We start from the raw sequence: 23,987 nt of genomic DNA, 5'->3' as shown, positions 1-23,987 counted from the left end.
GATTGGCATGGAGAGACTTAAGCCTAGGAATGCTTGTTGCTGATAATAGCATTCATATGACATTTCTCTGGCTGCTATTTTAACAAAGGGGTGAACATAAAGCATTTTATAATAAATGGGTTAATGCATCTATTAAAACAGTGGAAATACAGCAGACAATAGAGAAATTTTATGCAAATGCTTTAGCATTCGGCTGCTATAATCAGCAACAACACATGTGTAGGGTGAGGTGGGTGTGGCGCGTGTGTCCAGACAGTTATGACCCTGACTGTTTGTGAGCGGTTCGAATCACTCCCATGTCCCTGGGTTCTAGACACCAGACTTAGGTACAGGCAGCGATACAGAAAACTCGAGTAGACAGGTGGTTTGGATGCAAGCAAAAACCAAGATTTTATTGAACAGGAAAAATTAATACAGTTTTAAAAGAAGTTACCACTATAACATTACAGGCAAATGCACTCATACAGGGAATGGGGAACACACGGCACATCGAGGGAAAACAACTATCTTAACAATCCCCTTATTCTTATCCAACCCCCTATACCAAACTAGATTAAGCTATGAGGGGTCAGAATCTATGCTCACCAATCAAAAACAGGGTTTACTCAATTCAAAACAGTGGTGGGGTTCGGGGTTCGCTCTTGTTGTACTCTGGAGCATGCCGTCATCACGTGGTCTCCGGGTGCTGCAAGGGCGTTGTCCAGGTTCGAGTACCCCAAAGTCAAAGTCTCTGTCTGGGTACTTTACCTTGCAGGTGTAATGTATATACCTTTAAGGGGAGAACTATCATTTACAGCTCATGTATACTGCAGTACCGGCAGTGACCACACCTGTATATAACACTGAGTAGTAATCTGTACAGATCAGTTCCAGTGTGAGCCACGTTGAGTAAACACCTGTTGTACCGTTCTCCTGCAGTCTGTGTCTTATTATACACAGGCACAACATTGATGACAAGGCAAGTTCGAACCTACCTGCAACTCTGCATCACCTCCCGGGGATTCGTTCCTGGAGATCAGTGGATTGGAGGTCAAGGCCAGAGACTCAGGTGTCGACCACGGGCAACCACCCAGTCATCCAGCAGAGACTCGAGAATTGCGGGGGTGGCTGTCGAGAGCCAGGCTTGGCTTTCCAGTCGAGGTGGTCCAGCGAAACGGGCTGGCAACAGGTAGTGCGCAGACCCTTCCCGGACAGCGGCGGGCTAGAGCCCGACCGAGCGGCACAGCAAAGGGCCAAGCAGCGTCGACGGGGGAGAGAGAGAGAGGGCAGAGTGCACAGGGCGCAGCCGGTGTTCAGGGGCCGAGCAGCGTCGAAGAGAGGGAGAGAGAGACGCGCAGAAACCCGCGAGGCGCCGCCATTGCCACGAGGACCGCCGAGAACGGCGTTGGCAGCAGCACAGGAGAAGCACGCGAAACCTACAGGGTGCTGCCATTGCCATGAGAACCGCCGGGAGTGGCGTTGGCAGCAGCGGGGGAGGAAGGAAAGCACGGGAGACGCCATTTTAAGCCATTGGGAGACGCCATATTAAACTACACCCAAAATGCCGAAGAATGGCAGTATCACCGCATTTGACAATGAAGTCGAAGATTGGACTACATATGTCGAACGAATAGAGGTATACTGCAAGGCAAATGAGGTGTCAGATGACAAGAAAGCTTCGGTATTGTTAAATTTAATGGGTGCAAAGACGTATGGTTTATTACGAAATTTAGTAACCCCAACGAAGCCAATGGAAAAGAGTTTTGAAGACATAGTAACGATACTACAGGAACATTTAAACCCCACACCGCTGCTGATAGCCGAATGATTCAAGTTTCACAAACGGAACCAGCATAAGGATGAAAGCAATGCTGATTATTTAACAGAACTGCGCAAACTATCGAAACACTACCGGTTTGGAGCGAGACTGGCAGATACCTTAAGGGACAAGTTTGTGTGTGGGCTTCAAAGTGAAGGAACCCAGAAACGGCTTTTATCTGAAAAGGACCTTATGCTGAAAAAGGCTTTCAGCATTGCAGTATCATATGAAGCAGCAGCACGGGGCACTGCAGAGATACAACAGAGACCGCAAGAATATGGCACAAACGAAATGTCATATAGAACAGAGAAGTGCTATCGCTGCGGCAGAACAACACACGACCAGAATGATTGCTGGTTCAAAGTCAAAATGTGCAGACAGTGTGGAAAAGTAGGACACATAGCACGAGTCTGCAGGTCGGGAAACAAAACCAACAATAAGAAACCTACCAAAGAAAAGTACAAGAAGGTACATAAGATGATGGAGAATAGTTCAGACGAACAAAAGAGTGATAACGACTCCGAAAGCAGGGAACTGAGTTGTCTGAAACTACATAAGGTGATCACAATGGAGGATCACTGAACCATTTGGGTCACTCTCAAGATAGCAGGAGTCCAGGTAAAGATGGAATTGGACACAGGATCAGCCCTAACAGTCATAAACCAATGGGACTACGAGCGGCTATTCTCACACATACCCTTGAAAGACACAAAAATTATTTTGAAGACGTACACGGGGCAAAAAGTCTACCCCAAAGGAAAAATAAGGGTGACCGTTATATACAACGGTAAGGAAACACCAAAACTAGACCTGCATGTATTGCAAGATGGAGGACCACCATTACTGGGACGTGAATGGATCCGGAAAATACAACTGGATTGGCATTCCATACAGGCACTAACTGTGGCTGACAAAAAGGATGACGACGTCACACCTGGGCGACTGTCAAAGATCCTAACTAACGCGAAAGAAGTGTTCCAGCAAGGACTCGGAACACTAAAAGGCATGACAGCGATGATTATAATTGAAGAAAATGCAAGCCCAAAATTTTTTACGGCCAGACTGGTACCTTATGCGATCTGCCCAGCCGTCGAAGCAGAGCTGGAGAGTCTGGAACGTTCAGGTGTACTGTCCAAGGTAGACTGGAGTGAGTGGGCTACACCCATCGTCCCTGTGATGAAAAAGTCATTGAGCAGCACGCCTGGGGAACCAAGGAAGGTTCGCATCTGTTGGGACTTTAAGGCAACAGTGAACCCGGTCCTTCACACCGTACAATATCCACTTCCGCGGATTGAAGATATTTTCGCCTCGCTATCTGGAGGGAAATGCTTCACTAAGATTGATCTGGGCCAGGCGTATCTGCAAATGGAGGTAGAAGAAGCATCAAAAAAATACCTCACAATCAACACCCATAAAGGTCTCTACCAATACAACCGGCTGGTATTCGGGGTAGCATCAGCTCCGGCTATTTGGCAGAGGGCAATGGAACAAGTCCTGCAAGGGATCCCAGGGACCCAGTGATATTTGGACGACATCCTGGTCACGGGCGAAAATGATGGTGATCACCTTGCCAACCTGGAGCAGGTGCTCACTAGATTGCAGGAATATGGGCTCCGAGCTAACCGCCCCAAATGTGAGTTTTTTAGAAAACAGATCTCGTATTGTGGCCACGTTATCGATAAAGAGGGGTTACATAAGTCCCCAGAGAAGATTGAGGCAGTAGTCAAGGCTCCAGCACCGGAAAATGTGTCACAACTGAGGTCGTTCCTCGTGGTAAACTACTACCATAAGTTCTTGCCAAATTTGTCCACAATACTACACCCACTGAACACCCTACTGCAAACTGGGGTGCCATGGAAGTGGATTGGCGAATGTAGATGAGCTTTCCAGAAGAGCAAAACACTAACCACATCGAAAGAGGTATTGGCCCATTACAACCCAGCATTACCAATTCAATTGGCATGTGATGCGTCACCCTACGGCATTGGAGCGGTGCTGTCGCACAAATTCGCGGACAGCTCAGTGAGGCCAATAGCCTTTGCGTCACGATCACTAACCTCAGCCGAGCGTAACTATGCCCAGATTGACAGGGAGGCCCTCAGCCTAGTTTGGGGAGTGAAAAAGTTCAATCACTATCTGCACGGGCACAAATTCACCTTGCTGACTGATCACCAGCCTCTTGTCTCCATTTTAAATCCGAAGAAGGGCGTTCCGGTGATGACTGCGCAACGACTACAAAGATGGTCACTTTTTCTAGGGGCGCACCACTATGAGATTGAATATAAGGGCACGAAACGGCATGGAAACGCTGATGGGCTATCACGCCTGCCACTGCCTACTGCGGAGGAAGCACCAGCAGTGGATCCTGTCGAAATATTCCATTCGACTATAGTTGAATACCTACCAGTAACTAACGCTTGTATCAAAAAGGAGACCCGAAATGACCCGACACTGTCTCAGGTATATGATTTGACGGTGAAAGGATGGCCAGCACATGGCGACTCACTGTTGCCAGCATTCTCGGCAAGGAGAGAACAGCTGTCAGTGTGCCGGGGGACCTTGATGTGTGGATTCCGAGTGGTAATTCCACCCAAGTTAAGGGATAGAGTGCTCAATGAGCTTCATGAGGGTCATCTGGGAGGAGTAAAAATGAAAAGCCTAGCCAGGGCTTATGTGTGGTGGCCGGGAATCGATAAACAAATTGAGGACCTGACCAAGAGCTGCTCAGGATGCCAGAAAGTCCAAAATGCACCACCACAGGCCCCTCTACACCCGTGGGAGTGGCCCTCATCTCCATGGCAACGGGTGCATATTGATTTTGCTGGTCCATTCATGGACTCAATGTTTTTAATAGACGTGGATGCGCACTCGAAATGGCCTGAGGTCATCAAAATGTCCTCCACCACCACGGAGAAAACGATTGCAGTCCTACGGACCATTTTTGCCAGGAATGGCTTGCCAGAACATATTTGCTCCGACAACGGACCACAGTTTGTGTCCGAAGAGTTCCGGAGGTTCTTGAAAAAGAATGGGGTAAGGCATTACACATCTGCCCCGTATCACCCAGCCACAAATGGATTGGCTGAGAGGTTCGTACAAACCTTTAAGAAGGCAATAAAGGCTATGTACAATGACAACCTTCCGCTGCAGCACAAGGTGGACAATTTCCTGTTCGCCTACCGGAATGCGACACATGCAGTCACCAACCAGGCCCCAGCCATGATGTTCTTTAACCGAAGGTTAAGATCTCGCCTGGATTTGCTCAGACCAAACGTACGAAGAGATGTTGAGAGTAAGCAATTCTCGCACATTCAGGAGAAGCCAACAAGGAGCTTCATTGTAGGGCAACCAGTTTTGGCCCGCGACTACCGAACAGAAAAATGGCAGCCAGGAACGATATGCACACGGCAGGGCCCTCTAATGTACACAATGGACGTTGGGGAGAGCATCGTGAGACGCCATGCTGACCAGATCCTAGAGTCACAGGAACAAGTCAACCCCACGCCTCGCCCATCCGTACCTGGTGATGAACCCGACGTACAGGTCGCATCTACCCCAGAAACAGTAGCATCGGAAGCTGATGAACCAACCGACGACAGGGGCCCAGAATCGCCTCCGCACCAAGAGCAAGACACTCGGGAAGGGCGCTATCCAGAAAGAATCAGGAAGCCTCCCCAAAGACTGAATTTATAAATAGACTATTTTCAGCTAATGTTGCATGTTAAAAGTGTTAATTGTAATTAGTTTGATATTTAATTGTTAAATGAGTGTTATGGTACTGTTAATCTAAAAGGGGATGAATTGCAATGTATATACCTTTAAGGGGGGGGAACTATGTTTTACAGCTCATGTATACTGCAGTACCGGCAGTGACCACACCTGTATATAACACTGAGTAGTAATCTGTACAGATCAGTTCCAGTGTGAGCCACGTTGAGTAAACACCTGTTCTACTGTCCTCCTGCAGTCTGTGTCTTATTATACACAGACACAACAGCAGGGATGATTCTTTGTCGACAGCTGCAAGTTTGAGTTAATGTGCAGATATTCGAAGGTCGGCCGAGGCTGAAGGCCCAATGATTCGAAGCCTCCCCTTGTTTTGTCTCCTCCAGCCAGCCTGCCCCTCGGTGGTTTTCCCTTCTCTCCTCGTCGTGTCCCGCCTGGCCTGGCCTGAATCTGTCCATGTCCGCCCGACCCAGTGCTGGGGCAGTTCCAGATGGAGTGGGAAAAGGGCTCGGGGGAAGGCCAGGAGGTAAGCGCGGGGCGGGGAAAAAGCGGCATCCACGAGGGTGAGCGGCCTGAGGAGCAGCACCAGCACACCAACCAACGAAATCTACGGACCTCTGAACGAACGAACGAACTAGCTGCCCTACCTCAATGCTACCCGGGGCCTTCAATTATACCTTCGTCGAAAACCCTTATCTTCGCGCCAAATCAGGTTAGTTCTTTGTCTTAAACTTGGCGGGCTAGTTTAAACAATGGTAGCAATCTATACCGACGGTTTTTAGATGGCCGGTAATCGCATCTACCGGCCCGATAATCGACTTGTATTGTCCTGAAAGTTCCTTGATGGGCTTGTCCAACCTCGATGGCTGTGTTAATCTGTTTCCGATAATGTATGCAGACTGTTTGATGGCCTTAACTATAGGCCTAAACTGCAATTAGATCCGTCTCCAATTCAGTCTAATGCATAGTTCAGAGCCCTGTCTCATTCCAAAACACAAAGTTTCTCTTCACCGAAAAACCTGCAGCCTTAGTTTTGATTTCTCCCAAGCTGTCTGCGCTGCAGTATCCATTTTGGAAATGCACAGGCTTTCTGCCACGAGGCACCGATGCCACCTTGGGTACCCTTTTTAATTTAAAATGTCCATGCAGGGTCCCTTTTATTAAGAAATAGCTGGGGGGGCCCGGCGTTGCCAGGGCAATTTTGGGCCGTGCGGTTTACGGCCGGACACTGCCGCTCCCCCGCTCTGTGTCACTCTTTCCCTCCATGACCCTCTCTCTCTCCCTCCCCCTCTCTCTCCATGCCCTTCTCTGTCCCTGCCCCTCTGTGTGTCCCCTCTGTCTCTCCCCCCCAGTCTCTGCCCCTGCCCCTCTCTGTCCCCTCTCTCCCTCCCTCTCTCTCACTCTTCCGCTCTCCTCTCCCTCTCTCCCCTTCCTCCCCCTCTCTCTCTCCCTCCCCCTGTCTCTCCCTGCTTTGCTCTCTGTCCCTCCCTCCCCTCTCCCTCCCTAGCGCCTCAGGCCCAGTGCCGTTGTGATAATTTGGGACCAGGGGAAGGGCTTTGAAAACTGAGCCCGGCCGTGGTGGACATGTGGGGCCTAGCGGTTGAGGCCCGTCCGGGCTCTGGGGCCGAGATGGACCCCAGCTGAGCTCCTGGTGCGTCAGGGCGCCGTGGCACGGTTAACGGCTGGCCGCTGACGCTCCCCCGGCCGCTGACACTCCCCCGACTGCTCTGTGTCTCGGGCCGAGCGGTTGTGAGGCACGGCCCGAGTGACTCCAACTCACCTCCCGCTCCCGGAGCCGCAATGTGGGGGTTTGTTTGGCTGGTGCTGTCGCTGTGGGGATGAAAAAAATGGTGGCGAAGTTTCGGGAGGCTGCAGGATTAGGCCCGCCCACAGATGGCGGATTGGTCAACTATCAGGTCACTGAACTGTAGGATTGGTCAACCATCACGTCACTCAACGCTGATGAGCGGTAGGATTGGTCAACCGCTAATGAGCGGATTATGTCCTTTTTTTGAACGTTTTTTGTATGCTGTCCGAACAATTTTTGTCTGACCAAAAAGTAAATATGCCTATGAGACTCCCCTAATGATAAGCTTTCTTTTGATATAACATGCGTGTAGGTACGCTCTATAACTTTTGAGTGTATAGCGGACAGACAGACAGACAGACAAACAGACAGACAGACAAACCAACCGCTTTATTATTTACTAGCTGAAGTGCCCGGCGGTGCCGAGGCTTTTTCGAGGGCATGTTGTTGTTGGAAGAGAGAGAGAGCGACTGGGGGGGGGAGAGGAGGGAGGGCGGGGGGAGGGCGGGGGGAGAAGGGAGGGTGGGGGGGGTGGGGGGGAGGGAAGGGAAGGGGGGAGGGGGGGAAGGGGGGGAGGGGGAAGGGAAGGGGGGAAGGGGGGAAGGGAAGGGGGGAAGGGAAGGGGGTAGAGGGGGGGAAGGGAAGGGGGGGAGGGGAGGGGGGGGGCGGGGGGGGCACGGGGGGGGGAGGGAGGGGAGGGAGGGTGGGGGGCCCCCCGAGGGTCGCGGCCCCCCAAGGGTCGCGGCCCCCCCCGAGGGTCGCAGCCCCCCCGAGGGTCGCGGCCCCCCCGAGGGTCGCGCCCCCCCCCATGGGTCGCGGGCCCCCCTGAGGGTTGCGCCCCCCCCTGAGGGTCGCGGTCCCCGCAGAGGGTCGCGGCCCCCCCCCCGAGGGTCGCGCCCCCCCCCCCCGAGGTGAAGACCGCTGATTGCGGCTGTGCGAGACGGCCGGGGGGCCGGTTGCCAGGGTGACGCTTGGCGGCACCCCCCCCGAGGGTCGCGGCCCCCGCAGAGGGTCGTGGCCCCCCCCCGAGGGTCGCGGCCCCCACCCGAGGGTCGCGGCCCCCCAAGGGTCGCGACCCCCCCCCCCCCCGAGGTGAAGACCGCCGATTGCGGCTGTGCGAGACGGCCGGGGGGCCGGTTGCCAGGGTGACGCTTGACGCTCAGCAAGCCCCGCCCCCCGGCCAAGCCAGAGAGAGATGCCGCGTCTCAGCTCCTGCTGCGCGCGCACCCTAGCGGCGCTGGGCTGAGGCTCGGCCCTCCAGCCTTCGAGTGGGGCCGGGAGGTGCCTAGCTCGGGCGTGGGTGCGAAGGAGAAGCCGAGGCTTCGAGGCCTACCTGGAAAAACGGGGAAAGGTAGGAAAATTAATGAGATTAGAAAAGTTAATTCGTTTCTAAATCATTTTTTTTTAAAACAATATGGCCTAGAAATTCAGTTGGCGCCGCGCCAGGGCTTTAGCACGGAAAGTTAGCGCCGGCGCTAAGTCCCCCTGCGCGCGCCAAAAATTCAGTAGCGCCGCGCCCAAACGGCTGCCGGCGCTACTGAAGGGTGTTTGCGCCTGAAAATGGGCGCTACCTGCCGCTTTGCGGCGCTATTCCGGCGCTGCGGCGCCCGATGCGGCGCGGCAGGCTCGGGAAGTGCAGGCCTCCTCCTTCAGTTAAGGAGGAGCTGCCTGCACCCGCCCGCTGGCCGGTAAACTCATCAGAAAAATGAGCCCGGCACCTCGGGGAAGTGCCGGGCTCGCAGCCCGGAAGCATCTGTTCCGCGGGGGGGGGGTGGAGGAGTCCGGGGAGGGAGGTGCGGGCAGGCGGCCGGCGGGAAAGTGGCCGGCCGCCGCGCGACCTTAAGGCGCAGGCGCTAACTGATGTAAGACTCTGTTGCCAGAGTCTTAGTTGCGGCTGCCACGGGCGAGGCGGCCGCAACTGAATTTCGGCGCTGGGGCCCGTCGGCATGGCAACCGGGACGCTGCGCACACCGATGACGCCATCAGTGCCGGCGCAGCGCAACCGGTCTACCGCCGATTCTAGGGCCCCAGGGAATTTCTAAACTGGCCATAACTCCGGCGCTAGGCCCTCTAGCGCCTCAAATGCGGCGCTAAGGCTACTCAATTTCTAGGCCTATGGCCTAGAAATTGGGTTTTGGCTTAGCCAGGGCTTTAGCGCCGGAAATTAGTGCCGGCGCTAAGTCCCCGGCGCGCGCCAAAAATTCAGTGGCGCCGCGCCCAAACGGCTGCCGGCGCTACTGAAGGGTCTTAGCGCCTGGAAAAGGGCACTAACTGCTGTTTCGCGCCGCAATTCCGGCGCTGCGGCACCCGATGCGGTGCGGCAGGCTGGCGAAGTGCAGGCCTCCTCCTTCCGTTAAGGAGGAGCTGCCTGCACCCGGCCGCAGCCCGCGCAAATCTGCTTAAAAATGAGCCCGGCACCTCGGACAAGTGCCGGGCTTGCATCTGTTCCGGGGGGGGGGTGGAGAAGTCCGGGGAGGGAGCTGCGGGCAGGCGGCCGGCGGGAAAGCGGCCGGCCGCCGCGGTGCCTTTAATGCGCCGGCGCTAACTGCAGTAAGGCACCTCTGACAAAACGCTGGTTGCGGCTGCCACGGGCGAGGCGGCCGCAACTCAATTTCGGAGTTCGGGCGGGTTACCACGGCAACTGGGACGCTGCGCACACCGATGACGTCATCGGTGCCGGCGCAGCGCTACTGGAGCAACGCCGATTTAGGGCCCCAGGGAATTTCACTACTGGCCATAACTCCGGCGCAAGGCCCTCTTGCGCCTCAAATGAGGCGCTAAGGCTACTGAATTTTCAGCCGAATGTGTTTTAAAAGCAACGTTTTTTTTAAAGACGCAGAAAGCGGGAAAAAGAAAGGAAAAGTTTGGAATCAAGATGGCGGCGACTCACCTCGGTTCAGAACGATAAGGCCCGGCCACACACGCACCGATTGGCCCGGCGGCACACGCCAGCAACCTGGCATAAGATTGGTCGAGCTCGAGGTCACTCTGTCGCTAATGAGCGGATAATGAGATGCTAATGAGCGGAACGTTGAAGGTTTTTGGGATACCGCGGGCGCGATTTTAGCCCGGCCGAAACGTAAATACGCTTAAAACTGTCTCGGAAGCGTAAGCTTTCTTTGGAGGTAACGCGCGCGTAGGTACGCACTGTAACTTTTGAGCGCATACCCGACAGACGCACATGTGATGACAGACAGACAGACAGACAGAAGTACCGATTTATATATATAGCTAGCAGGGGAGCCCCGCATTGCAGGGCAATTTTGGGGCTGGTGGATGTGTGGGCCGGGAGCCTGGGACTGGATTTGGGTTGTCGGCAGTTTCCAGGGCTTTTTTGGGCCTGGTGGATGTGTGGGCCGGGAGCCTGGGACTGGAGTTGGGCTGTCGGCAGTTGGAGAAGCCTAGGCCCATTTTGCACTGTTTTTTAACCTAAACATTTCTAGCTTTTAATACCTTCAAAGATGAAAGTTAAAGTACTTATAAAACATTTTTGGTGAATCTTATTTTTTTTATAAAGAAACTGACCTGGATTACCAAAGTTTTTAGCTGCCCTGGCTGCTGTATAATGGCTGACAGATCCCTGAGATGAAAACGATTAGTCCCACCCACACACACACCAATTGGTCAACCATCAGGTGACTGATCTGTAGGATTGGTCAATCATGACGGCACAGGATTGGTCGACCTTGACGTCAGTCAATGCTAATGAGTGGATAATGAGTGGAATTTTGAAGGTTTTTTGTATAATATGCGAACAATTTTTGTCCGACCAAAAAGTAAATATGCCTACAAGAGTCCCCTAATAATGAGCTTTCTTTTGATATAACACATGTGTAGGTACGCTCTATAAATTTTGATTGTATAGCCGGACAGACAGACAGACAGAGAGACAGAGAGACATAGGCCTAGAAATTCAGTATAGCCACGTTTGGGGCGGTAAAGTCGGGCGGGCGCTAAAGTTTGCGCCCGGCGCAAAGTCGATGGCACTTCGCCGATATTCAGTAGCTTCGCCCTAAGAGGTTGCTTGAGCGCTAAAACTGGCGATGCACGCCTATCTTTAGGCGCTAAGCCGGCGGTGCTGAGGGATAGCGCCAAGGCCGGGCGCAGCGCAGGTGCGGTCATTTCTTGATTGACAGCAGACACCGTGGCGCCGGCCAGCTCTTAAAGGGGGAAGGGTCGACTTGCTCTGCTGCAACGGCCTGCACACTGCAGCCTTCCAGCTAGGCCTGAACACTGCTGGTGATCAGAAGGAGCCATGGCAACGGTACAGAAGGCCCGTGAGCGTGCCCTGCGCTTCTCAGCCCATGGCTTGAAGGTGATGGTGAGGGCCTTGGAGAAGAGACAGCACATCTTGTTCCCGGACACTGGCAGGAAGCCTCCCACCAGCGTCTATAGGAAAGCCTGGAGGGAGGTCGCCCGCTGGGTGTCGGCCACCGGCGATGCCCCCAGGGACAATGTCCAATGCCGGAAGAAGTTTAATGACCTGACCAGGATTGTCAGGGTGAGTAGCCTTTCCAGTCTCCTCCTCATCCTTGCATGTACACCTGACATGATGGGCAAAGGGACCTGAAAGCTCTAATGGCCAGCCCTCAGCCAGCAGCTATGGGACAGTCATAAACATCAATTGCACATTCTGCACTTTACACCATGGGAGGCAGTGCACACCACATCAGGGCTACACACTGGCCAAGCTATTCCACCATGGGAGGCAGTGCACACCACATCAGGGCTACACACTGGCCAAGCTATTCCACCATGGGAGGCAGCGCACACCACATCAGGGCTACACACTGGCCAAGCTATTCCACCATGGGAGGCAGTGCACACCACATCATGGCTACACACCGTACTTACAGGCCGTCCTTTCTCTTGCAGGCAAAACTTGCCAACAACCGAAGGCACCAGGAGCAGACCGGGAGAGGCCGCCCCCAGATCCAGGAGCTCACTCCCCTGGAGGAGCGCGTGAGTCGCCTCATGGGACCCCGGGTGATTGGGCCCGTCGCCTGTGGAGATGCCGACCCTCTTCTGGGCCACAATGGTATGGACATCACCTTTTGGACCTCTCTCGTCGCACTTGCGCATCCGATCTACCTCCTTAGCCATTGTCCGACCAATGCGCTGAATGCCACCAGTCATGCCTCCTTCGCTGACGCCCTCTCCTCACCCTAAAGCTACTCTTGTGCCTTCCTGCTTTCAGCTGGTGATGAGGAGCTCCCTGAAGCTGCCAGTGACAGCCCCCCCGAGGAGGAGGAGGAGGAGGAACAGGAAGGCGGACCATCAGGGCAGCAGTCAGGTGCGGCTGCCGATGCCGAAGTAGTGGACACGTCTTCCCTGGAGGAGAGCCTGGAGGAAGTGTCGGAGGGGAGTGCAGCTGTTGGGACCAGTGGCGTCCAGCAACCCAGGACGGCTGCGGTTGGTCCGCGGCCTTCCCCCCAGAGGGGGGAAGGATCGGAGGGGAGTGCAGTTGCTGGGCCCAGTCGCCGCCGGCAACGTGGCAAGGGTTGGGCAGCTCTGCCCCCTGCTCCCCAGCGGGAGAGTCCGGGCTCCAGTCCGGCAACGTTCAACTCAGAGGAGGCGCGCCACCTCGATCAAATGGCCCAGGATTCGGATCGCCAGCACACCGAGCTGATGGGGGTAGTGGCACGGATGCCTGAGGCCATCGAGTCCCTGGCTAGTAGTGTGCGCGAGTTCGGGGCCTCACATGCCGTGAGTGGCCAGCTGATCAGTGATGCCGTCCAGACAGTGGCTGCTCTGTTGCGGTCGCAGACCAGGGCAACAGGGGCACTGACTGCTGCCACACACGCTGCGTCAGCCAGGCATCGCCTGGACACCCGCCGCGCTGCAGCAGCACAGCGGGCTGCCCTTCGGCAGATTGGTGCGCATGCTGCAGTGCGGGCCCATGCGAGTGCCAGAGTGCCACATCACCAGCCAGGGCCGACCATCCGCCAGATTGCACACATTCCTCCAGCCGTCACCGCCACTCCCCCAGTGGCGCCTCAACGGCAAGCGGCTGCGAATGATGTTGGCCAGGCACAGCTGTGCCAATCACCAGCCGGCCCCTCGAGGGGCAAACCCCGTCTAGGCCGCCCCCCAAGGGCATCTGCCGGAAGGACATCTGACCCTCAGGAGCCTTTCCCCAGCCTCGCAGCAGCCACTGGGCAGAGCTTGCAGAGGAGCAGCAGGCCGGGCAGGGGCCCCAAAAGGCTCGACAAGGCCTCGCCCTCGCGGCCCAATAAGTAGACGGTGTGGCCAAGTGTTATTTTATATGGCGATGCCTATGTTTCTTTTGGGGATGGTTGTTTTGTTTCTCGGGATGTTTTTTGGGTTAAGGCCGAGGATGAAGGCCATTTTTGAACAAATGTTCAGTTATTCCTCCCCAGGTTGTGGGAGTGAGTCATTTGATGTACTGTTTTTTGGGGCCGTTGAATGTTTCTGGGTTTCATGTGGGAAGGGGTTTCATTGGTCTAAAATAAAGATTTCTCTTTATTCAGAGAGTGTCCATGTTTGTTGCTGTAAGTGTTTGTTGCCTTCGCCGGCTGAGGGCTTGCGGAGCGGCTGCGTTCATGTTCCTTCATGGCCACAAGGCATTCCCTGACAGGGGGCTTAGAAGTGACATTCAATAAGCCGCCGACGGACGGCCCTTGGACCTTCTCGCTCCCTCCTGAGATGGTACTCCTCCTCCTCCTGCTCCTCCTCCTCATGCTCCTCCTGCTCCTCCTCCTGAGGTGGTGGTCCAACGTGAGGTGGCTGTGCCTGAGTCCTGCGGAGAGCCAGGTTGTGCAGCGTGCAGCAAACAACGACGAATTGGGACACTCGGTCCGGGGAATACTGCAGAGATCCGCCGGAATTATCCAGGCAGCGGAACCGCTGCTTGAGGACGCCAATTGTTTGCTCGATTATGTTCCTGCTCGCTTGATGACTCTCGTTGTATGCTTCTTCAGCAGGGGTCCTGGGCGCGCGGAGCGGGGTCATGAGCCAGGTACACAAAGGATAGCCTTTGTCCCCGAGAAGCCATCCTCTTGGGGGAGGCTGTGCCTCGAACATGTCACGCACAGTTGTCTGCCGCAGGATAAAGGCATCGTGGCTGCTGCCTGGAAAGCGGGCATTGACAGCTAGGATGCGCTGCTTGTGGTCACACACCAGCTGCACATTGAGGGAATGGTAGCCCTTCCGGTTGCGGTAATCCTCGGCATGCTCCACAGGTGCCCGCAAGGCCACATGCGTACAGTCAATGACGCCCTGCACCAAGGGGAAGGCCGCGAATCTTGCAAATCCCAGTGCATGCTGATGCTGCCTCTCCAGGGCCATGGGGAAGGAGATGAATTGGCGTCTCCTTCTGAAAAGGGCATCGGTCACCTGGCGGATGCAGCAATGCACGGCGAACTGGGATATGTTAGCCAATGTCCCCAGCAGCGGATTGGAAGGAGCCGGTGGCATAGAAGTTCAAGGCCACCGTCACCTTCGCCTCCACCGACAGAGACGTCCTGCTCCTGAGCTTTGGATGCAGATCTCTGTGAAGCAGATGGCAGATCTCTCCAACCACCTCCTTTCGGAATCTCAGCCTTTTTACACATCGCGCACCACTCATGTTGAGGTAGGTGCACTGCTGCCGGTATGCCCTGACTGGGTAAGGCCTATGTTGCCGACGCCTGTTGCCCCCTCTGTGTCTAGCCAGGGCTGCCCCTCTCACACCGCGTCTGCGAGCCCTACGGACATGACGCGGAAACTCAGCGTTGGCACCCCATGCAGCCCCCATAATATGCTGCCAAACAGTCAAATATCCAAGAGGCCACTTGCAACGCTTTGGCCTGAAGCCAAAAATACCTGAGCAAGTGTTGGCCCAAACCAGAAAGCTGTCTTCCTTGGTCTCTCTCCAGAAATCCGTTGCACAAGAGTGTTTGCTGCAAAATGCCTGCCCTTTATAGTGCAGGATAAGTGCCCTTTAATTTACGCTACCCGGGGCCCGCGTCGGCTCTGTTGCGTTCCACTAAACAAGCGTGCGGGCCGCCGGCCGCACAATGGGGCGGTCCCACTGAAGTTCTGGATCGGGGCGTTGCACAAGGATATGACGTCATTTTCTGCGCGCGCAGGTGAGCGCGCGCTAAACTTTGCACCGGCGCTAAATGTCAACTTAATTTGGGGCGAGGCGCAGATCGCGCTGCGCCCGGACGCTACACGCATAGCGCCCGAAATTCACTTCTCTTAAGGCGCTAATGGCTGGCGCAAGCAACTGAATTTCTAGGCCATACTGTTTTATATATATAGATATAGATAGATAGATAACCTTCGGGGAGATGCAGAAATTTTGCAAATCTTACAGTCCCCCCTGTGATACTAAAACTTGCTTGAAGTATCATACTTTAAAGTGAGCAAAATTTTCCTGACCCTCCATAGTCAACCGTCCCCTGTAATTATCTATCTAACATACCCACGACACATGGACTTCCCATTCTGCGAAAATGTAGTGTACATCAGCATACAGAGAGTAAAATTACAGACTTTACACACACATCCAAGCATGGAGGGGGTCTAACACCCCTGCACCACTTGGTACACATATCTTTATTAAACCGCGTTGCAACACAGACAATAAAAGAAAACCTTTAATTAAAAAAACAAACACAAAGAAACAACAATTCTTTAATCGAAAATACAGGGAAAAAGACTTAAACTGGCGTATCTGCCTCCACCTTTACATAATGTTCTTTCCAAAAGCTCTGGTTTCAGAATTCTGACCACCGACCTTTTCCCTTACACTGAATGCAAACTAAATACAGCACTATTCCTAACTGGCAAACCACGAGAATGTGGGAAGCCAGTCTGATCCACGAAGGGACCTCTATATTATTGAAAAGGTTCCACCAGGGTGGAGTCACAATATCCAATATCTTAGTTCCTATCTCTACTGTTTTGTGCTCGAGAGTGTAAAAATGTTTCTGTGAAACTATAACGGCTTTTAGAATTTTGGTCAAATGTTCAGGGAGAGGGGGAATTTCGTAGCCAAAGTGCGCTACGTACTTCTGCAAGTTCGTAAAATTCTCCTTCACAGTGAGGTGAACAATGGAGGGTTCAGGAATGGGGACAATTCGTTCCTGGGCCACTTGAACTTCTGCCTCAGGTTTAAAACAGAAACTGCTGTCACTGACCGGACACCAGCTATGCTGTCCGTGCTGGTAGTGGGACGCGCCGGTGGTGACACAATATGTCCCACCCCCTATATATGCTACCTGCGGGGGAACATGGCCTTGTGCCATTGCCTCCATGGTACAATTTATAGGCTTCGCGTCAGCAGCTCTGAACCCACACTGCAGTCTTGAAAAGGCATTCAAGTGCTGGGGACACAGGATTATGTGTGCTCCCTGGCTCCGGCACCCTGAGAGGTCAGTACCTGTCATAGCGTGCTCCCACTTAATGATGTAAGGCAGGACCGCTGTGAAACGAATGTCTGCACCCCCTTGAATGACTCCAATGTTCTCAACCCTGTATACTGGTGCGGGTCGGGCTGTCCTACCCATGACCAGCATCCTAACTACTACTCCCATGATTGTGTGGTTGGACCGCCCACAATCCACGGGGACTGGATAGGCTTCAGAGGCTAGCCAGAGTTGGCATGGGCTCAATGCATTCTCAAAAGGGTGGAGGGCTGTGTGGTGCTTGTTGCTAATCCAGGAGGGGACCAAACCTTGTTTTAAATCCTCCAGGTTACTGCGGCACTCGCCCAATAACCACGCCCCGTATAACACGCACACGTCATTCTGCGCAGCCTGGTCAGAAGCATTTCTGTCCTCCCTTATGAGTGCGTTTACTGTCTTTGCGTGCTTTTCCAACTCGGCTATGATCTCTTTTAAATGGACCGTCATGGCCTGGTCCTCATGCAACTCTGAGCCCACTACCTTGTTCTCATCCAGTAATATCCTTTTTAATTGTGTTTCTAAACCTTTTATCTGGGTCTGCAGCTCTATGTCATCCAAGCTGTTGATGACAGAGGAACCAGTATTAAACGCAGTAAAAACATCATTCCATACGCCCCTTCTTTGTCTCCCTGGGTTACCCAAAAATTCTTGGTGTGTGGTGTAGAGTTCGGTCTTGTCCACGTGGGCAAAATCGAACTCGTAAAATTTCTTGAACATGTCCTTTACTAGGGCCTGGTATAACTGCTCTGTTTCTTTGGGGCACCACTCCGGTAAATGTACCTCGGTGAGATTTAAAATCACGGAGGCTACCACGTAATGTACCCCCTGGTACAGCACCTGATTGGTGGGTACAATACCAACCCATTCCCTGGTCCCTTGGTGGCGGTGGGGCAATCTTCTCTGGATAACCTCGCCGCCTGTGCCGTGGGCGGGGACTTACGGGGGCGGGTTACCAGCTCAGTGGCATTGACCGGAATCGGGGAGAATGGGACTGCGCACGCCTTCAGGCTGGTATCCCACCTTATCCCCTTCCCGGTGTCGTGCCACTGCCGGTGGAACATGAAGGATATGCCTGCGGGGCAGACCGTCTCTGACCCCCACATACAGATATAAATCCCTTGGTCCGGTTCCCACCACTTGTCCCAACATACACTTAGTCCTCCATGAGTCCCGGTAATTGTCCGATGGGTGTTGTTTCCCAACCGCTCCCACTCGACTTCCCGGTTCCTCATATGCTTGCTCAACTTCCTGAGCCACCACCGCCTATCCAGTGGAATGTGTCCTTTACACGTCAAACATATTCGCTTTCCAACGGTGACACTGACCCTCGTAGTAACGACTCGTACCCGGGGGCACAGGAGGGAGGCTTCCCCATACGTGAATCCGGTTTGGCTGGAGTACTGAGACGAATTGGACCCCAACCATCCTGGCCACCTTCCCTCGTGGAAGTAGACGGCGGTCTCCTCCGCATCCCATTCGCCGTTCCCGTCGATTGCCAGAGGCGCCATGTCTCCCGAACACCCATAGATGTGGGAGTCCTGGACGTCGCCCCTCCTCTCCGCACTCATCCCGATCAGGGCGAATAGGATCACGATTATTCCATCCCGAAAATCTTTCTGCAAAAAGATGTAAAAACATGCAGCCAGGTCCCGAAGAGATTCTTTGGCTTGGTGAGGCATGGTCGGGTCCCGCGACTTCGACCCAAATATACACTCTTAACAGACTACTTACATAAACTACCCATCACCTTATTTAACCTAAGCTAATCACCCAGACTTAAGCTAAATAATTACACCTTACTCAAAACTTAAACTTAAAACTATAACTATATACATCCGCCGCCCGTCGCCGGGTGACCAGGCTAATCCCTGGTCGGACAGCGGCTCGCTGCTACCCCTGGCATGACCGCACCGTCCTTCACTGTTGGTCCCTCGCAGCCCGAGGTTGCTGGCTGAGGACCTCTGTCCTTGGATCTCTCCCTGGCTTGAGGGGCGGCCCTTGGGAAGTGGAGGGCTGCTGACCATGGCTTTCTCGGCTGGGGCGTCCATGGGTACCTTCTGGGGGATTTGGCGGGTGGGGCTGTCTTGGCCACTGGGTCTTTTACCCGAACCGCTGCTCCCCCAGGCTTGACCCCTCCCGAACCTGGGCTGGGGGCAGGTAACCTTTCGCAGCCTGCTGCCGCGAGCTGAGAGTCTCCGCCCCGGGTCCCATGGCTGGGTCCGGGGCGGGGTCTTCGACCTCAGGTCCCTCCCTCTCTACACCTGGGTTAGGGGGCGGTGTTTTCGCCCTCAAGTCCCTCCCCCTCGTCTGGATCCCAGAAGAGTTGGGGCGTGTCCCAATCGATGGGCTGGATGGCCCCTCCCTTCAAGCAAGCCACAGCGCCTGCTTGTGTAGTCTGTGAACTTGCTCGTGATGCAGGCTGAGGATCTTTATCCTCAGACCATGGCCCAACTGGCTGTTTTCCCCTTTCAGGCTGAAACAGCTTGCACTGGTTGATATAACCAGCGGCCTGTTTTAAAACCTGTGCTGAAGGCTCGCCCGCTGCCCCGGACGGACCTTCTAGGGGCTGTCTTTTATCCTTTCTCACCGGGACGGTCTTACCTCCAGCCCTTTCTCCGGCGCGCACGGTCAGACTGAGGAATTTCACCTCCTGCTGGCCGATCTGCGCCTTCTTGTGATTCACTTTGAAACCCTTCTGTCCTAACAGCTCCACAGTTCGGCCAATAGTGGGTCATGCTCCTCTTTCGAATCAGTGAACAGGATCAGGTCATCCACATATTGTACCAACTGTCCGGGCTGACTAAAGTCCTTTAAACTGTCTGCCATGCACTGATGGAAGATGCTGGGGCTATTATGGAAGCTCTGAAGCAAGCAGTTCCACGTGTACTGTTGCCCTTTAAATGTAAAGGCAAACTTGTACTGATCCTCCCTCCTTACAGGGATGGACCAAACCCATTGGAAATATCCAGCACCGTGAAAATGGTCGCGGATGCTGGAATACTCCCTATCAGGTCGGCAACTGCTGCCACTGTAGGTGCACAGGCTGGGATGTTACTATTGAGCACCCGATAGTCCACCGTGGCCCTCCAGGAATTGTCCGGTTTTCTCACCGGCCACAACAGAGAGTTTACATGGGTGGCTTTCGGCCTCAGAACTCCCTGCTGTACTAACGAGGACATGGCTGCTTCCATGTCCGGCTGTGCTTCTCTGGGGAAGTGATATTGTTTCTGTGGTCGGGCCATGGGGTCCCCGTCTACTCTGACCTCAAACCCTGTGACCCTCCCGCAGTCGTGTTTGTGCGTGGCAAATGTGGCCAAGTGGGCCTACACAAATGCCTAGAACTCCGGTGGGGTGTTGCTGACCATGAGTCTGAGGTTATAATCCTCTTTGGGCTTCATGGTGCAGAGGGTCCCCTTCCCTTCCTTACCCGGGATAACTATGATCTCACCGTTCTTTACTTTTCCTGCCCCCCAGAGGCAGTGATTCCTCAAATGCACCAGGATCCCGTGACCTACGATAAAGTCGGCCCCCAGGACATCTCTTCCATCCTCCACTTCCCAATTCATCAGGACACACGTCCACTTGGAGTGGAGCGCTCCTATCCGAATGGCGAGCGGGATGGAGACCGAGCCAGCCTGTTCCTTACCCGTGAACCCCGATAGACTGTACGGGACCCCGCTGGAGACAGGTGAGGTGGTGGGGTTAGCTGAGTAGATCACGGTGCGCGATGCCCCCGTGTCCAACAGATAGGTCCCCGCTACCTTCTCCACCTCCATCTCCAACATGGGTCTCCTCCACTCATCATATCGGAGCGAACACAGATACACAGGCTGCGCCGGCTCTGGTCACGGCTGTGGGTTGGATGGGGCTGATGGGGTCAGAGCACCGGTGGCGGCTGCTACTCTCCCCTGGCCAGTCAGCAAGGACCTCATGGCATCCAAAAGCGACTCGACCTCTGCGGAAGGGGTCCCTACCCCTGCCTTTTGGGCTGGGGCTGTGAGATGCTTACCCTTGTTATCCTTCCAAGGGTTCTTATACTCCTTCCGCCAGTGACCATCCTTCCCACACCCGTAACAATTGGTCTTTGTGCTGGGGGGGTTACTCCCTTCCTGGTGCCACTCTTTCCTACCCGGTCCGGGTTTTACCTCATGCAGCTTACCCTTGGGTGGGTGTGCATCGGCTCCCCTACCGTTTTTATAGGCTAGAGTGAGCTGCCTAATTACCGTGATCTCTGTGGTCTGGGGATCTTTGGGGTTGAACCAGGCTTCTGCCTTGGCCCAGATCTGTGGCAAGCTGTTCGCCACTAGACAACGGAGCCAATGCGTCAGAGAATCCCCGTTGAGGAATCCCCGGTCCCGTGTCCCCGGGCAAGCTTTCCGGTACACCGGCCACAGCCGGTCCACAAAAGCCTGCGGGGTCTCCCCTGAGAGCTGTACCATCTTCTCCACGCGGGAGAAAGGACTTCCCTCATCCATCCCCATGGCCTCCAGAACCGCGTCTCTAAGCTCCTCGTTCCCGCTCTGTCCCCTCTTACACTCTTCAGAGAGGGATTGGAGGAGATTACTCTCCAGGGAGAATAGCAGCATCTTGGCATTCTCAGCGTCATCGCAGTCGTTGACGCTGGCGGTCTGCTCTATTTCCCTGAAGTGGATCGAGGAGTCTCCCTTGGCAGAAAGCTTCATGATATGGTTGACCATAACCCTAAGCTGTTGGGTGTTAAAGGTTAATACGAACTGGTTTTGGAGGAGTCCCTCATGTTCGCCATTGGCAGGTGGGCCGAACCTCCGATGCCGTGCTGGGCACATCGGTTCCGGTTCTGACTTTTCGGGCGGGGGTTGCTCTACCTCCGCCTCCACCTCTGGCTCCACTCTGGGTTCCACCCACCCTTGCTGCCAAACCTCGCTGAAACTTGGCGCTATGGGTGGTGGTCATGAGCTCTCCTCTCTCTCAACCGGGTCATCCCTAGGCACTACCGGTGACATTGGAACTGTTCTCCCCTCGTTCCCCATAAAATCTGCCTGACCTGCCTTGGGCTTATGAGGCATACCATGCCTTTTGCCTTACGGAGGGCCCAACTCAGATTTTCTATCTTCTCTTTACAGGGGCCGTGATCTGCCTCCTCAAACCCCAGTTCATTCATTAGCTTTTAAGTGGCTTTTACCACCTGCACTTTCTCTTCCTGTTCCCTAACCTGCCTTGCCATATGGGCGTTTTTCTCCCGCAACCGTGACTCATTTCCCTTGGCCTTGGTGACTTGGCACTGTAGGTATTCCAACTGGGTCTTGTGTGCTTTCACTTGATGCACTCTTACTTGGTTCAATGCCTGCAAAGCTACTAACAACTATTCCCCTGCGAGAGCTTTATCCTGGATCTCCAGGGCTGACTCCCTTAACTCGATTGCCTGTGTGGCAACGAGCCCGTCCAGAAGCTGGATCTGCTTTTTAAAGCACATCAGCCAAACTGCCTTCTCTAAGGACTTCTTGTGTTCCTTTCCCTCTGTCCACTTGGCTGCTGCATCTATCGGATGCCCAGCCTTTAACAGAGTGGTGATCCACTTCTTAGTGATATTCACCTTGCTAAACACATAATCAGAAATCCTTTCCTCCATAACGGTTCGCTCATCTGAACCATTGTCTACCATATCGCAACCCTGATGCCGGTGTCCTGCCGCGGTCGCCATTTCTGTAGGGGGTGGCGGGTGTGGCGCGTGCGCCCGGTCAGTTATGCCCCTGACTGTTTGTGAGCGGTTCGAGTCGCTCCCACGCCCCTGGGTTCTAGACACCGGACTTAGGTACAGGCAGCGATACAGAAAACTCGAGTAGACAGGTGGTTTGGATGCAAGCAAAAACCAAGATTTTATTGAACAGGAAAAATTAATACAGTCTTAAAAGAAGTTACCACTATAACATTACAGGCAAATGCACTTATACAGGGAATGGGGAACACATGGCACATCGAGCGAAAACAACTATCTTAACAATCCCCTTATCCTTATCCCACCCCCTATACCTAACTAGATTAAGCTATGAGGGGTCAGAATCTATGCTCACCAATCAAATACGGGGTTTGCTCAATTCAAAACAGCGGTGGTGTTCGGGATTTGCTCTTGGTGCTCTCTGGAGCCTGCCGTCGTCACGTGGTCTCCGGGTGCTGCAAGGGCGTTGTCCAGGTTCGAGTACCCCAAAGTCAAAGGCTCTGTTTGGGTACTTTACCTTGCAGGGATGATTCTTCATCGACAGCTGCCAGTTTGAGTTAGTGTGCCGATATTCAAAGGTCAGCCGAGGCAGAAGGCCCGATGATTCGAAGCCTCCCCTCGTTTTGTCTCCTCCAGTCGGCCTGCCCCTCGGTGGTTTTCCCTTCTCCCCTCGTCGCGTCCCGCCTTGCTTGGCCTGAATCTGTCCGTGTCCGCCCGACCCGGTGCCGGGGCAATTCCAGATGGAGTGGGAAAAGGGCACGGGCAAAGGCCAGGAGGTAGGCGCGGGACGGGGAAAAAGCGGCAGGCACAAGGGCGAGGGGCCCGAGGAGCAGCACCAGCACACCAACTAACGAACTCTATGGACCTCCTCCAAACGAACAAACTAGCTGCCCTACCTCAATGCTACCCAGGGCCTTCAATTATACCTTCGTCGAAAACCCTTATCTTCGCACCAAATCAGGTTAGTTCTTTGTCTTAAACTTGGCGGGCTAGTTTAAACAATGGTAGCAATTTATACTGACGGTTTTAAATGGCCGGTAATCACATCTACCGGCCCGATAATTGACTTGTATTGTCCTGAAAGTTCCTTGATGGGCTTGTCCAACCTCAATGGCTGTGTTAATCTGTTTCCGATAATGTATGCAGACTGTTTGATGGCCTTAACTATAGGCCTAAACTGCAATTAGATCCGTCTCCAATTCAGTCTAATGCATAATTCAGAGCCCTGTCTCATTCCAAAACATAAAGTTTCTCTTCACAGAAAAACCTGCAGCCTTAGTTTTGATTTCTCCCAAGCTGTCTGCGCTGCAGAATCCATTTTGGAATCCCACAGGCTTTCTGCCACGAGGCACGGATGCCATCTTGGGTACCTTTTTAATTTAAAATGTCCATGCAGGGTCCCTTTTATTAATAATAACCTTCGGGGAGATGCAGAAATTTTGCAAATCTTACACATGCCAACCCTTAGAATACATCAGGAATAAAACATACATAATCACACGTGCATGCACATGCACACATGCACATGTACATCTAAACACACACATA

The 23,987-nt window shown here is 53.9% G+C and overlaps 1 protein-coding gene across 1 annotated transcript in view; it reads left to right on the top strand.

Annotated features, from left to right (window-relative positions):
* Window positions 1-5,731: 5,731 nt before the first annotated feature.
* LOC147113935 (uncharacterized) overlaps window positions 5,732-23,987 on the top strand; it is a 29,513-nt gene continuing 11,257 nt past the window's right edge. The window contains exon 1 of the mRNA XM_085995371.1: window positions 5,732-6,236. The gene's annotated coding sequence lies outside the window, so the exon portion shown is untranslated. The remainder of the gene's footprint in view (window positions 6,237-23,987) is intronic.

Source organism: Somniosus microcephalus, chromosome 8, assembly GCF_052327205.1.
Source record: "Somniosus microcephalus isolate GS21.2 chromosome 8, FLI_Smic_1.0, whole genome shotgun sequence".
NCBI lineage: Eukaryota > Metazoa > Chordata > Chondrichthyes > Squaliformes > Somniosidae > Somniosus > Somniosus microcephalus.
The sequence above is the reverse complement of the archived record's forward strand: the minus strand, read 5'-3'. Positions and strand labels throughout refer to the sequence as shown.